General features: G+C 35.6%; 1 protein-coding gene across 10 annotated transcripts in view; it reads right to left on the bottom strand.

Annotated features, from left to right (window-relative positions):
- ATXN1 (ataxin 1) overlaps positions 1-17298 on the bottom strand; it is a 231161-nt gene that overhangs the window by 65949 nt on the left and 147914 nt on the right. For 9 of the 10 annotated variants that reach the window (XM_026670015.2, XM_087961349.1, XM_026670013.2 and 6 more), the window contains one exon: positions 4085-4180. The gene's annotated coding sequence lies outside the window, so the exon portion shown is untranslated. The remainder of the gene's footprint in view (positions 1-4084; positions 4181-17298) is intronic. The other variant, XM_026670016.2, reaches the window with a different exon arrangement.

Genomic DNA, 17298 nt, shown 5'->3' with positions numbered 1-17298 from the left:
GAATAGTTTCTGATAGTCATAATGCAGGTTAACTTCCACTATTTAAATCAATTGTGAAACCATAATCGAAGACTAAATCAAACTTCTCCATTTTCTTACAATAAATTGGACTGCTATAATATTCCTGCAGGCTGGAATAAAAAGGAAGTGCAGTTAAAGATTAATCATATTGGAAAAGCTAATCTATAATCATAATTCTTTATTTGGATTTAAATGGAAAATCTTCACAAAAAAGGTAGAATACATTACAGCCTTGGATGGTTTGCTCCCCCCACCATTTTTTAAAAACAGAATTTCTGCTGATTCAAAAGAAAAAAGAAAGGAAAATGAGGAACTCCACAATTATCCAGTTTCAAAACTGATTATAATTATATCTATTTGGGAATATGACTGACTGACTTCTATAGGGCTTATGGTCAAAAAAACAATTTCCTGGAAACAGAATGTATTGTATTATTTTTGAAGCAATGAGAAACTCAGCATACAATTTTTTAAAAGGAGGTCTACACTTTTGATGCAATGAACAATCATTAGTTGAACCACATATTCCTTCCTGCTAGTATCAACTGCTTCTTACTTCAGGGGTAGAATATGTTTTCATTTTCACATTCCAAATCTATATAAGTGAATATCAACTCTTTTGTTCATGGGTGGTTTGGGAATAAAGAACAAAAAAAGCAAGTTGCAATCTTGCATTTTTCCCCACTGATTTACTTTGCCTATCATATCTATTTCAAAAGAATGAAAGCTCAGCAACTCTAGTAATCCTTGTTGTGTTAGGTTACCAAAATAGCTGCCTTAGAGTGACTATTATGAAATATCAGAAGATGGTGGTTCTGCAACAGAAGCACAAAATAGAAACCAATTAATAAAACATGCTAATAATAATTCATTGATGCTAAATAGTTATTATTTTGGCAAAGATCTTGTAGTCCTTTGAATCCTACTGGATAGGTTGCTTTCCACATTATGCCCATTTAAAGGAAAGCAACAGCTGTCTTTAGTGGTTCTTAATCAAGAATAAGTCATTGCCTTTTCTAAACACATGTTGACCCCATCCCTAAATATATATGAGCTGGTTCACAGAAGTTTGTTGTTTATTAAAAAAAGAAGCAAAAGAATCTTTCAAAGCCTGTAATTCTGGGGAATAAAATAGATGCAAACAAGTTTAGAAGCAAAGTATTTTGGAGTTCTAAATTGTGAGAAAAATTGTCACTGTTTCTGTCAAGAAAAAGAGCAGACTATTCTCAAACAACTATATAATCGTAAGTCAGAACTGCTCCCCACATTTCAAATGGCCTGTAAAATGTAAACTAATACGATGTTTAACGTTCTTGCATAAAGGTTTTTGCCATACTCTCAGAATTCTATTGTTGACATGCAGTTCTGATGAAATAATTAACAGGAACACTCTAAGCCTAGGGAAAGGGAGTGTTATGAAGTCTGCCAGCTAGTGCAAGAAGCAGCATGACACAAGCTTTATGGGTTAGTCCATGGCTGGACCTGCAAATAATTATGGATCAGTGCTTCCTAATAATTCTGGGAGTTCTACATTGCAAGATATGGGGTTTTATTGATCAGTTTTAAACTACAATTCCCAGAGTTTCCTATTGTAACAACGAACCTTTTCTTCTGATGTACGTTGTTCCGGAGGGAAGTCACACTTACAACTTAACAATGACTGGAAATGTAGGTACCTTTGCTGTCACATAAACCCCTCTGTTACAAATTAGTTCCTCCCTTCCACACAAGCCCTCTGATGAACCAGGAGAGGTTTAAAAGGGAAATCTTTACCCCATCCCACCTCTAGTTAAGATTACCGAATGGGGAACCAAACAAAATTGTGGGGAATCAATAGCTAAGCCAAGTTGATGCAGATGGTAGAAAATTCTAAGATTTAAACAAAAAATAACTTTATTAAAGGAGTCAAAACAAGGTAAGGTTAAACCATGCACACAAAACACATTTAAAAGGAGATGTAAAGCAACTCTCCCCCCAAATACTAATGCAATTCCCGCTACAGCGAAACAACTCGATTTCCAACCTCGCCCAAGGTAACACACCCAATCCAGGTTTTTAACAACTGTCTTCAAAACCCAAAAACTATTCCCACCTCAAAACCTGACAGAAACCACTTCTTTTCCTTTATAGGCTCTTGGGAATCAGGAGATTCCCAGCATATAAGGCTAGTTTATTATAAAAAGAGCCAGCAGGTGCTCACTACACCTGTCAACAGGAGATTATTGTTAAACCATTTTAATTCCATAATGTAAACAATCCAACAAGAATCAAGGGAGTCAGAAAGGAAGTACTCAACAGAATGTCAGACATTCTCAAAGAATTACTAAATTCTAGGACTAATAAATTTGCATTAGCTATGGATACAATTTCATAGTGTGTCCAAACTATTTTGAAGTAAACTTTGCAACATTCAAAAAAATATCACAGCAATAAAGCTACTTATCAAATGGAGATACTTTTTGTGAACAGCTCCTGAGAAAAACCCATCATTTTTTGTTCAAAATGTAATTGAAAAAAAATCTTTTTTCTCAATTCTCTTAGAATTAAATTTGATGATATACTACTCTCTAAAATCTAAAACTGGTTAAAAGTGATCTTCATTATTTGCTGTTCCAGCTTGCCAACCTCACATAAAAAAAACCCTGAATAATTATACCTTGAAAAGAAGTGCATTACACATCTTGAAATGTTTATCTGCCATGACATACAGGCAAAACATAATAACTACAGATTTTTAAAAAACTTCTAATGGATAATCAGGTATACTTTAAAAACAACAACACGGTTATATAAAACCATTGGGATGGCACCGTGGATACCAAGGTTCTTTATACATATTACAGAAGATTTAACTATATACCAAGGAGCTAAACGTAATCTCTTCAATATGGAGGTTTGGATATGGAAACCTGAATACACATTCAGCCAGGAATGTCACTGCAATTATTTAAGTATAGATTATCTAATCTATATTACCTAGCTGTTACCAAGGTGAAATAAAATTGTAATCTCTTATACAATGAGTGCATAAATATTTTTCCTTCTTAAGGGCTAATACTTGCACATATCACTCTTATATAGGAAGATAGAGTTGCATATATTTTTCTAAACTGAATTATATTCCTAATTACCAATGGGTAATTGCTAAATGATTGGTTGTCTTTCCAAAATCTTCCAGTTCTAACTGATTAATAGGCTAGAGTTTATAAATGATAAAGCCACATATACTGAGAACTGTTAGCAAAACACTACCCTAAAGCAAACCCCTTCATCACCCTTTGCCATTTAAATATTATGGGAAAACCAAAAACAATATTTAGGGATATCTGTGCAGTTCAATCCTAAGAATATTTGTTTAAGTGCTTCCCCTATCAAAAAGGAAGGCCACAAAATGATAGCCAAATAAGTCTGATCCTATATAATTTTACAAAGAAATGCAGTGTTAACTTATTGTCAAGTTTGTTTTTTGAGAATGGTCATAATTCTAAATTGAAGTTACTTGCAACTTGCATTGAATTTAGGTCCAAAATAAATATGTGAGCCTAGAATTAATGATGAATGTCCTCTTCTGAATAATGTCATAGAATTAAATTGTATTGAGGAAATAAATGTTCATTTTGACAGCTAAGACAAGCACAAACATTTATAATACATACTTTGCCACACCTTCCTTTGAAGGCTTTATTGTTGAAATATACTGATAATATTCCTCAACTAACATAATGTATGTTTAGATGAGATTTCAAGTATTATTTCTCTTCTCTTTAACAGAAGTGTCCAAAAGATAGATCTGTGAATATTTAAAATGTATAACTAACAATTCTCTCGGTTACCCATATACTAAGAAAAATACCTTTCATAAGGACCCATCATGATATTAGAAGCAAACTGATATATTAGATGTCTAAGCCATGTCCTCAGCATGTTGCCAAATCAATGAAGTTTATTATCGTGGGTAAATAAGTGAAATGTAGCATCTGCCCTCCTCCTGATTCAGATAACCTAATGTCAAATATTGTTACAAAGGCAGTATTCAAAACCCATTATTGTATAGTTTACTCACACCATTCACTGCTGACTTCTGGGTATCCAGATTATGCTTCCCCTTGCAGAATTTGCAGATGTTACTGGATAGCTGACAGGTCCATCAGTAGTGCTTCTTTCAAATAAAAAATTAAAAAGTAGTGAGAAATAAGGCAAGGAAAAGTATCATATTATATAATAGCAAAGTTTCAATAAAAAATTAATGGATTTTGAATAACTGGAACTGAAGACTCACTTCAAAGCGTTTTTAAAATCCTTGTTTAAAAAGTACAAACTATATTGTATTAATGTACAATTTCTAATCCCCATTTTGGGGGGGGGGTTCTACTTTCAAACATGTCATAAAACACATTTATGTGTATATCAATATGTGTAGAGCAATGAGTCAGTAAAGAAATTTACAAGGATAGTTTTATAATTTCTGTATGTATTCCTTTGTATAATATATATGGATTAAAAAGTCGATCCACATATGCGCAGTCAGAATTGTTTGGAGGCCAGGTAACATTGTACAATTTTCACCCATATTTCATCAATACACTAAACAATTTTGCTATGATGTGAACATTTCTATTTGTATGTAGTTCATACTTGCCATTTAAATACACAAATACAAACTATAATCTGCAACATTATTTAAGAAGCAATACAGTATGCTCACCTATTCCTACTTGAATCTCTAATAAAGAACATTCTGTATGGCTTGGCTTTTCACATGATTGGAGGTAATTTTTTATAGACCAATTTTTTTTGCTTTCCACTTATAAGAAATATAATTGAAGGCTCAAGAATTTTTGCTGGTGGCTTCCGGTTTGAAGTCTCTTTGGCGACAGACAGAAATCCGTGATTGTGCGCGGTTTCGGTCTGGGCTTGCTGCTGGAGCGCCCCGAGCCGGCTGGTTTCGGGGCTAAGCCACCCCATAGAGGTGGTGAAGAGAGGGGAGAATGCCAGCAGGGTTGAGGAGAGCCACATCTCTCCTCCTCAGCTGGCCATTATTCCCTTTCCCGAAGACTGTTGCAGCGGTGGTCAGAAATGGCCACCACAAAGAAGAACTTGACCGGAAAAGAATGTGCAGGAGGAAGATAAGGAGTGAAAGTTTTGGCTGACCGGGTTGTAAAAGCAACAACTAAGATACCCTGGAATTTAAACTTACAAAAAAATAACATCGCTCCCAAAGAAGAGTCGGAAGCAGCGAAGGAAAGTGAAAAGGGAAAGGTTTGGGTTTTTTTTTCTTCTCTCTCCCTTCCCTATACTGACAACTAAGAGACTTAAATAAGAAATCGGAAAAATCCACTTTGACATCAATAGGCAATTAAGCTGAAAATAAAACAAAATGTCAAAGGGATAATAAAGATTTCTGGACACTAAAAATTTTTTTTCATAAGCAGGAAGGGAGAGAAAAAGAATAAGGGCAGGATCTGCAAGAGGGAGGAGACTGCCTGGAATTAAAAAGAATCTACAGTAAAACTTCAACAAGACTTCTAAAAGATACATTTTAACTGAAACTTTGTAACTAAACAGTAACCCCAGGAAGAGAAAGTGAAAAAAAAGAGCAAAAAGAAACAGCTTGCGTGTATTTGGATTATTTGGTGATCTTTGGATTCTTGGTTATTACATTTGAATGACTAAAATTAATCGGGTGGTTGTTTAAAAATTTATACAATGGCACCGCTTCTGGATGAATTGAAAATGGAACTTAAAAAGTACAAAGATGCACAAGAAGGGAAGGGTTCTTTTGGCTTCATTTTTCAATTCTTAGAAATGGAGATTTGGAACTATGAGAAACAACAAGAAACGTCTGCAAAACAAGAAGACTGGGACAAAGAAGAAACCATCTTTAATGAACAAGTAATTTTATGAGGGGAAGAAAAAGGAAAGGGGGGAAAGAGAATGGAGAATTTAAGACTTAAAAAAACAACCAAAGAAAAGAAAAATAATTCGAAGAAAAATAATTTGAAAAATAAGTATAATACTGGAAAGCAACAGAAAAGGGGAATACAGAAGAGAGAAATAGAAGTAGAGAGACAAGGGGGTAAAAAGGGGAGAGAGAAGAAGAGAGGGAAGAAGGAAAGGAAAAGAAGTTACAAAGGACCGGAGCAAGATATAGAGAAACAGGACCTATTTAGAGATAATGGGTGAAAATCTAACTGAAAAAGGGATTCTGTAAAGGTACATAAGATTGTATTGTTATATTAGTAATAGAAATAACTTTAGAAAATTGGAAACAAAGTATGATTAAAATAGTTAGTGTAATTTAGTGAAATGTTTGTTAATAAAATAAGTGAAATAAAATAAATGAGAAAATTGAATTAGGAAGGAACGGGAACATTTTAATTAGTTAATGTTTTATAAAATATAAGTGAAGAGGGGGGAATTAATTATGGAAAGCTTATAATTGTTCCCATAGAAATATGATATTTAATTGAAAAGTAATGTTAAAGAAGTTAAGACTTTAATGAATATTAATATTAATGATAGAATTGAATTGGAATGGAATGTGTTGTTTTAATTACATACATTTATATATTTTTCTTTTTTTTAAGAATATAGTGTGTATTTTAAGAATGTACCAAGCAGAATCCGAATGGAAGTTATGTATTATATTGAATGTTATAACTTTAGGGTATATATTGAAGCCTAAATAAGAGTTAAATGGATAAACTTAAAAGATATACCCTGTTTCTCCAACAATACGGCCTCCCCCAATAGGAAGTCCCAGCATGTTTTATAGGCATGAAATGAAATTAAGCCCCTCCCCCCAAATTAAGGCCTATATTAAAACATGCGAAATGGAGGGGAATGGTGGGGGGGCTTGCCATTAGGAAGTACTTTTGTTGCACACCTGGATATGGTGCTGCCTGCGTTGAACCCGATACGAAGTGCCCCACCAATGCCGAGGTCAACATCCAAGCTGTCACCGCCCGCCCGCCCGAAGATGCAAGGGGGGGAAATTAAGTCACCCCCAAAAAGATGACCTAGCCATTTTTTCGGGGCTCAAAAAAAAAATAAGACCCGGCCTTATTATATGAGAAACACGGTAAAGGCGTCATACTCCAATCAGTAACTACAGGAGAAATTTTGTTTAATGAGAAAAGATAATAGATAATTGAAACAGGACAGACAAAAAATATAAATATAATGATTTGAACTGAGATGAGATAATTAAAATAAAATTGAGAAAATTAAAAGAGGGGAGAAGCTATGCAGAAAATGTAAAATAGTAATAAGATATGGAATAGAATATAAAAATGAGCATGAACCTGAATTTCTGTCTGTACGAAGAAATGTAACCCGGGATTACGCTACTTTCAAAAAAGATGTTTTATTTGTATTTTTTTTCTCTTTGTGAAAACTCAAATAAAATTTACAAAAAAAATTTTTTTTTTTTGCTGGTGAATATATCAAAATCTTCCACAAGTTAAAGTAGAAATTAGCCCTCAGATCATGTCAAATTATTTTCCCCTGAAGTATCTTACATAGAGATATAAATACATCGGAAAGCCTAAAGCAAAAAGTTCTTACCATTTACAGGTTTTTTTGGAACAGGGGGGCTGTGAGTTCATAGCTAAATGTATTGTAGAGGCAATCTGCAGTTAAACCAAATAGGTCTATTACTTTCTATGTAGTCAAAATTGATGAACCTAAAAGCCCAATATTACATCCTTTCACCATGAGTTAAATTAGCCTAGTACATCTATTCTGAACAGATTTAGAAAACAGAATGGGAATACTTAAAGCATGAGTTGTTAAGAAATCTACTGATCTGAAAGAGGAAAAAGAATACAAGGCCCAGATAAGAGCCTCAAGGAAAATATTGTACAATCTGTATGCTGCAATATCAGGATTATATCTGGCATGGCATGGCACGACTGTCTAATTATATTTCTAGTTGACTTGACTTGAAAAAGTATTTGGTAAGAAGTAAAACAGAAAAAGAGCACATTCCTTTGATCAAGGACTGATTTCTTGTCTCCTTCTCTCATCACTCTTGTCCCAAAGGATACCTTCAATGGCAACTCATGTCAAAGATCATCTGTCTGCTATCTAAACAAATCCTCTGATTCAACTGATTGTAGCAGCCTCTGCTAGATAACATCTTCTTTTGACTCAAAGTAAGCAAGAAAACAAATGGAAAATGATGTTTACTCCATCTTCAATTGCTAAATCTGATGTTTCTGAAAATAATTATCTCAATCTAGTCAATCTAAATTTTATTTCTTTAACAAAAGCTCTATCACTACTTTTTGTATCCTTCAAGAAGCATTCATTTCTCCAAAGTCCTTATCTCCAAATGAATTCTGATAGTTTTTAATAGTTAGGAAGTTAAGGAGAAGTAGTTAGGAAGTCTGTCCATCCTTACAGATCACAAAAACCCAATGAAATAATCTTCAGTATCACTAAAGTTTCACCTTAATCCTACAGTTACTCGCATTATGAATTTCACACCTTCCTGGCACTATTAGTACAAGTCTCCAAACATGTCATAATTAATCCTGCCAATGTTAATTTTGGATTTCACACAGTCATACTGCATATACAAGGATATCAAATGTATTTATTATTTAATTTCATTGTTTTACACAGGTTGGTCTCACTTTATGCAAGAGTCACATTCCCTGAAAATCTCACATTAAGCAATTCACATAAACAAGACATTGAACCAGGATTTTAAAAAATGGGAGTTTTGAGGCATGACATCAAATTTTGTAGTCCACTGTAGTACATAACTGTTGTCATAATTTTTAAAGCACTATTCTCAAGCACTACATTACTCAACTATGTTTTCTTCCCGGTCTCTGTGTATAGCAAAAGCATTTTTCCCACAGTTGGATTTCTAATGTGCCTGGTACTCATAGCAGAAAGAGGCCGAATGCATCAGATCACTATGAATTTTATTAGAATTCTTTTATTATGTCAGGCTCAGTAGTTAAAAGAATGTCTTAGGACTAAGGATTTTTCACCAACTTCAGTGTAATGCAACATTTCCCCCTTTGTTTCCACTATTAGAAAGGTTCTTTTCTTTGCTAAGACATTATTTTGATCTTTTAACAGTAGTAGCTATTGCAAGTAAACAATTAAATGGGAAACAGGATACAACTAGAACAATCTCACAATATAATGGTAAACATGTTCTGATGGTTTCAGCAGAAAATGTTCAAATAGTTTATGTGGGAAGAAACATTTACTGCAGAAATTGCAGTAGCCTTTGCTTTTCATATAAAGCAAATTCTTAGATTAAAATAATCAATCCCTTAATAGGGAATTTGCTCTAAGCAAGGAAACCTACATTTGTTTAGTTTTAATTTTAAGGGTTATTCTGTTATTTTTATTCCAAAGATGTTTGGAATATTTTAAACAAGCTCATATACAGTAATTCTCAACTTATAACCATTAATTTAGTGATGTTCGAAGTTACAATGGCACTAAAAAAGCAACTTAAGACCGTTTTATACCCTTGTGGCCATTGAGGCATCCCTATAGTCACATGAGCAAAATTCAGATGTTTGACAACTGACTCATATTTATGAAGACTGCAATGTCCCAGGGTCATATGATCACCTTTTGTGACCTTCCAAAAAGCAAAGTGTCAGCTTTGGAAGCCATATTGAGATTTGATGCTCCTAGGCTGCTACAATTGAGCCTGAAAGAAGTGGGAGAGAGGAATTCATTTGAGTATATCAAGTTAGACAAAATAAAATTCTTTTGTTTGGATCAAGGTCGCTGAGTTTGGCGCATAATGAATTGGGAATCTTACTTTAGGATGGATGGTGATTGGACCATGTGATGTGGTGATAGTTAAGGGGGGATGGACTTTCAGTTTCGGGATTCCACAGATGTGCCAGTTACTATCCAAATAAAGGTTCCTTTGAGATATGTCTGTCTCGGAGTTATTGATTGGAATGGAGGGTTGCTGGAACGCCGACACAAAGTCAATGGGGAAGCCAGATTCACTTAACAACCAAGTTACTAACTTAAAAACTCCAGTGATTCATTTAACAACTGTGGCAAGAAAGGTTGTAAAACAGGGCAAAATTCACTTAACAAATGTCTACTTAGCAACAGAAGCTTTTAGATTCAACTGTGGTTGTAAGTTGAGACCCATATGTAATCCTGCACTGTCTCATTTGGAAAACAAAATATTAAGTAGTCTGTGCCTTATAAATTTATACTACAACTTAAATCATACAAGTACTTAATGAACTGAAATTTCAGCATGACTGCAGTTTTTCTTGCCTGGCATTATTTAAAAAGATATCTAAATTTAAAAAAAGATATTAATTTTCAAATAACACATTTATGCACATTTTATTCTTAAACATTGTTTCACAATGATCATATTTAAAATCCAAATAAATAAGGAATCCTGTCACTTTTCGCAACATTTTCAAACAGCTTTAATAAAAACGCTTTATAAATGTTCGCAACACTTTTTCTATTTTATCTTGCCTATAAATACATTTTTAATCATCTATGTGTTTCAAAATATGGAATGGCTTGCCTTCAGAAGTTGTGAATGTTCCATTATTGGAGGTTTTAAAGAAGAGTTTGGACAGCCATTTTTCTGGAATGGCATATGGTTTCCTGCCTGAGCAAGGGGTTTGGACTAGAAGACCTCCAAAGTCCCTTCCAACTCTGTCATTCTGTTCTTCCTAAGGACCTGCAGAGGCTTTCTAATTTGTTTTCACTCATCTTCTTCCCTTTTTCTCTCCACCAGTTTTTTTCTCTTTCCAGTTCATTGCACAGAGCAAAGTTGATGTTGCTCTCCTTAGCACCTGTCTTCATTTTTTCTCTTTGTCTGCAGCTGAAGCAAGCCTGCTGTTTTGCAGCATTATCTCTTTTAAGAACCTATTGTAACCTCTCCGATTAAACTGCCCTCTGCTCAAGAAACAAAAAGCATTATTCAGCAAGTCTATCCTTCAAAATTGAAGCCTTTGACGCTTTTATTGAAACAACCACTTATTGCAATAATACTAGATGTAAACAGAAAAATTCTAAATAAAAAATAAGCCCTATCTGCATTATCCTATTCTTAGAATTTAGCACTTTCTCTAGAAAATGTAGATTTTTTTTTAAAAAAGGACAAGCTAATAGGTGCTATGAGCTAAGTTTTGTAATACACACATTATGGGGGATGTCTCATTGTTTCAAAGACTAACACCCAAATGTGCTTTTCATAAAAATGTAGCAAACTTTTTAATGGAGAAGGTAAGGTAACAAAATAAATGTTTTGCGCACTGAAGTAAGCTCACACTGAAGTCAATTGCTTGCCTGCTTGATTTCCACTTGGGAAAGTAAACCTAATGTGCCTAAAGTAGCATCTCAAATTCACTAAAACATATGTCATAGCACCGTTATATTAATAGCTGCAAAGAAGGTCCCAAACTACATATAAAAGACATTAGAACCAGGGCAGAAATTGTCCAAAAGGTGCTTTTTCAAGAGGCAACTGGAGTTTCTGGTTTTTTTCTTTGAAGACATTTCGCTTCTCATCCAAGAAGCTTCTTCAGAACCTCCAGAGCTAAAGAAGCTTCTTGGATGAGAAGCAAAATGTCTTCAAAGAAAAGCCAGAAAGTCCCAGTTGCCTCTGGAAAAAGCACTTTTGGAACAACCATGACCTGGATGACTGAGAATCTCCACAGACAAGGATAACAGTAAGTAAAGGCTAGCTAAGATGCTAGTCTACATTCTCCCCACACCATTGCTTGTATTTCTCATCTGTTCTGCTCAAAACCTTTTTATATTTGTACCTAACATAACCCTACCAGGTTCAACTCCTGTTTCACCGTTGAGTTCCTTCCACTCCCATTGCAAGCCTGCATTCCCTGGGTAACTTTAAGGATGGACAACAGCAGCTGCTGACGCCTTGCCTCTGTCTTCCCTTGTTGCTGCTCATCCCCCACATGGCAAGGGGGGAAAACCTGTTTAAACACCATTGTCTGAGGGGTGAGATAAGAAAGCTACTCCTCCTGTAACTGTGAAGGATGAGAAATAAGGAAAGGTGGGAGAGAGATGAAACACGAGCACTGAAGAAACATTTCACAGTGTTTTTCTAGAACTGAGCCATGATGCCACGGGGATGCAATGTGATAAGACAGCAATATCAACTGTTTACAATTCCTATATGAATGAGGGGCCTTGGACAAGTGACAGAATGGAAAGGTGTTTTCAAACGATCCCCACCAAAGATGATTGGGACAAAAATGAGTTTTATTTTCTACCTTCTTCCATTCTTTCAAGGCCCTCTATTGAAGGTCTTTTCTTTATCTTAGGTTTTAGAGAAGAATATAAGCAGACAAATTCTCTCTTACTGAAATAGGCCAGATACATCTGATGAGCTTTCAAATTTCATAATTCAGATGCAACCAAAAATATTACAATATTCAAGAAAATGAGGAGGACTTCCACAACATACTAGCAAATGATGTAAAGGGAAAGAACCATTTTCCTCCTGATCTGGCCATCTATTACGTTCCTTATATGTCAAATGGAATGCAAAATGGATCCAATGCTACTGATTACTAGACCATGAAGCATTTTATTAGTTGTTACTTTTAGAAGATAAAATATACTGGTGGAAAAGACATTCCATATGTAGAAAAAAGACTGTTTTATAATTAAAATAAATGTACATGGAAGCAAATTTCATTTATTAGAATTTTAAAAACATTGATTTCCATAGCATTTGAATAACGTTTTTTTTGTCAACAATTGAACACATTTATATATCCCTGCTTAGAACTTATAGGAACTACCTGAACACAAAATATACATTTAACAGAATATATAATTATCCAAAATGTGATGTCATAAAGGGAAATTGTTTGAATCATAGCTGAATTTATCTATAAATAAAACAAAATGTGCTTTAGTTCAACTTCAAAGCAAAACACTGACTACAAAGTTAAAAGATCCAGTAACTGATTGCTACATGCAAGAACATGAGGAGAGCCAATGATTATTTTGTGTAAAATATTTCCTACTAAATCTGAATACTCCACCCAATTCACAATGTCCGCAACTTATACAAAAAAATGTAATAAAATGTGCAGTTGGCTTCTGTAGCTAAGCCACATCAAAAGTTTTTCCCTTCCAGCTCTTTAGCAGGTAATCTTTGGATTTATTGCCATGTTCTTGTTATGCAATACACAGTAATCCATACTTCTGTAGAAGGCAAGCATAAATTTCAGAATCATGGGGAATAATATTTAAGTCATCACGTTAATAAACTACTTCTGTTATAGATTACTCACTTTCTTGAACTTCTGAAGGAAAAGTAACTTAGGCCCATATATCTCATGCAGATGAAGTTTGAAGATAACGGGAGAAAGTTAAGCAGCCTCTCTTTGGCCAGATCATTAACTCAGTCGGCAACATCCAGCCTAATAACGCTCAAAATAATCACATGGAATAACGTTGGAAAAGGCTATAATATTAGCTAGTTCCACAGACGCATCTCTGACACATGACTATGCAACTTCTGTTTGAAGACTTCTAATGAAGGAGAACTCGCATATCATGTAATAGCATGTTACAAGGAGTGACAATTTGTATAGTCAGGAGGTTCCTCCTGAAGTTTAGCCTGAACCTCCATCTTTGAAAATTTAACCCATTGAATTTGGTTCTGAACAACAGAGAATAAGATTAGTCCCTCTCACATATCTGAAAACTGCTATCAGATCTTCCCTTAGTTATCTTTTTTTGTACCAACATGCTTTATTCCTCACATGATTTGTTTTTCTGACCCTTCACCTTCTTGGTAGCTCCCTCTGAAATTTCTCCAGTTGGCCTTGGTTCTTTTTCAGTTGTGGTTCACAGAATAAGATAAAGGTAAAGGTTCCCCTCGTATACACGTGCTAGTCGTTTCTGGTACTAGGGGGCAGTGCTCATCTCCATTACAAAGCCGAAGAGCCAGTGCTATCTGAAGACATCTCCGTGGTTATGTGGCCAGCATGACTAAACACCGAAGGTGCACGGAACGCTATTACCTTCTCACCAAAGGTAGTCCCTATTTTTCTACGTGCATTTTTACGTTTTCGAACTGCTAGGTTTGCAGAATATACTACTACAAATGGGGCCTGAACACAGCATAGGAGAATAGTATAATTAGTAGCGGTGATATATACTCCACCTCAAAATAGCACTCACCTTTTTTATCTTCATTATTTATTAAGTTTATTTGCCATCCACCTTGAGGCGACTCTGAACAGCTTTTAGCACCTGCATCGCATTGTTAGTTTACGTTTAAGTTGTGACTGAAGAGTAAATCCAGATCCCAGATCCTTTCAAATGTACTACTGCCATATCAAGTCTCCTCCAGCCAACATTCACGCCATATTTTTCCTGTCCAGATGCAGAATATTTTGTTTCTCCATATTCATTTAAGTCCACTGTTTAAGTCTCTACAGAACTTTTTGAATCTTATCTTTCTCCCTTCCCCATGAATACTTGGTAAACCCCATGGTAAACTCCCTCATCCAAGTCACTGATAACAATGTTTAACAGCACAAAGTAAAGGTAAAGGTTTCCTTTGTACTGCCATATCCAATTTAATGGTGTGGTGCTCATCTCCAATTCACAGCCAAAGGAACCAGCATTGTCCGAAGATGCTTCCATGGTCATGTGGCCAACCTGACTACATACTGAGGTGCATGGAACACTGTTACCTTCCCACCGAAGTGGTATCTATTTTTCTACTCTTATTTGCATACTTTCAAACTGGGAAACCTAAGTAGGTTGGACCTCACCCTGTGAGAGACAAGAATGGGACCTCACCCTGTCATGAGGTATTTGGGTCTCAAATTGCCAACTGTTTGGTAGAGAAGTCCAGCATCTTAACCACTAGGCCACTGCATCCCAAACTCAGGAACAATAGTAAAAGCAACAGCACTTATATACCATTTCAGAGTATTTTATAGCCCTCTCTAAGCAGTTTACAGAATCAGCATATTGCCCCCAACAATCAGGGTCCTCATTTTACCGACCTCGGAAGAATGGAAGGATAAGTCAACCTTGAGCTTGTGAGGACTGAAGTCCTGGCAGTGGGCAAGAGTTAACCTGCATTCTAACCACTCCATCACCATAAAACAACTCTCCATTTCATACTTCCCTCCAAGCTGAAGCGTCATTCAGTCAATTGTGAGTATAAGCAGTGTGTCATATTCTAGTAGGTTTATTATATCATGTATGGAAAGGAATCTTGAAATCACTAGCCCTCAGGAAATGTGCATATTAAAATTTGTAAATATTTGAAATGTTATTTAGTATGCCCCAAAAAACAAAGAAGCCATTCCTAATAGAGGTATAGTTTTGCTGAAAGTCACAGGACTGGAATATGAATCCACTGAACAGAGGGTTTCACACTGCAACAAATCTGGGTGTCAAGCCCGAAATTGACATACGTGTAGCCATTTTAGTTGTCTTAGTATATATTCTTTTTTCTTACTTTCTCTGTGGCAGTTATGGGGAGAAGGGTTTCGGGCTTGACACATTCCTAAGGGGGGAACAGTGGAGATAAAGAGAGTGTTTTGGCTAGGTGATCTTCTTTCCCATGGGAAACGAGTTTGGGCTCCTAGAGGTGCTTGGGCCCCTGGAGGTGGAGATTTATGACATCAGGCAACGTTGAATTACTTCTATTGGAGAATGTGACTTTTGGGGGTTGTTTCTAACTTCTAATATTGTGGGGTAATTCTGGGTTGGGTCAGATCCGGAATTACCACGGACTTTGCCAATTTGATGCTTTCCTAAATAAAAGAGATCTTTTTGAAAGATGGACTTTGTACTTTTCTTTTTAAATGGATTTCATCACTTGGAAACCTGACACTGGGGAGAAACAGAATGCAGGAAAATAATGTGACAAAACAAAGAGGATGTTAGCTCCAGTCTCTTAACTCTTCCTGTCATTATGAGTTGAAGAGAAAGCTTCAGAAAATCTTCGTTGATCTTGAAGGATTTCTACATGATTTACTGCTCAAGAAAAAAAATGAAGACTCAAAATCATTGGTACTACATTGACAGAAACGTTTCCTAGTTTCAAAAATGATCCTCTAACTCATGAAAGGCAAAAAGGATGTTGATGGAAAAAAGTAAAATTGAGATACCTGTCCTTCTCCTCCTTCATGTGCTTAGCTTGCTTAGAATCAAATCTTTTTCCTACACCTAGACAATGTATAAGAAACAGTGTCTCCTGTATTATGTGGTCCCATTTTCTTTTAAATATTTTATTTTAAAAATAGTAACCATTAATTACATCTATTTGTAACAAACAGGAATATTTGCAGGTGGAGAAAAGATAGTTATGGGACTAGAGCTTGAAAAACAAGAACTTCTGGGGTCCCAATTCTGTTTAAAAATTCATTTTCTCTTATTGTCCCGTCCCCCCAGTAACAACTGCTGGTAAGAAGAGATAATTTAAAAGAAGAAAAAGCAACAAAAGAGGTAATAAAGCAAGGTTCCTGCCTCAGTGGGAGTACAATGGGGTAAGAGTGGAACACAACATGGAAGCTGAACTTGGTTTGAATTCCCAGGGAATATTTAAGTTGAGGAATTCAATAGAGAGAAAATTTTCTGATCCCTTTCTTTCCATAGCAGCCTCTCTGCCACATCCCACATTAAAATTCTAACAAAGATTTTGAGGACTCAGATGGCTGCAGCCTGAAAGGAAAGCAATGAAAAATGTCCTATAAGAGTCTGATATCTTACATACCCAAATGAACAAGTACAATTTTAAACAAAGAAATGGGGGGGGGGGGGGGAGATACTACTGTAAGATTCTTTATTTATTTTTTGATACACAGCTAGCCTGGTTGTCCCCAGCAGTACATGGAACAGCAACCTGTAAAGATTTATTTCAGTAAAACTCAAACATGATCCTATACTAAATCACATAGTATGGGAAGTCCTTGACTTATGATCACTACAGAGCCCCAAATTTATGTTGTTAAGTGAGGCAGTTATTTTTGCCCCATTTTACGATCTTTTGTGCTACGGTTGTTAAGTGAATCATTGCAGTTGTTTAGTTAGTTAAATCAATCACTTTCACATTGAATTTGCTTGTCAAAAGGTCGCAAAAGGAAATCACATAGCTCTGGGACACAGCAACCGCCATAAGTATGAGTCAATTGCCAAGCATCTGAATCTTGACCACATGACTAGGGGGATGCTGCGATGGTCGTAATGTGAAAAAGGGCGTTGGTACTTACCTGACACGTCCGTTCTCTTTGAGCTGTGAAGAGC

Source organism: Notechis scutatus, chromosome 3 (assembly GCF_049901735.1).
Source record: "Notechis scutatus isolate UNSWTSFEM ecotype Mainland chromosome 3, rNotScu1.2, whole genome shotgun sequence".
NCBI lineage: Eukaryota > Metazoa > Chordata > Lepidosauria > Squamata > Elapidae > Notechis > Notechis scutatus.
The sequence above is the reverse complement of the archived record's forward strand: the minus strand, read 5'-3'. Positions and strand labels throughout refer to the sequence as shown.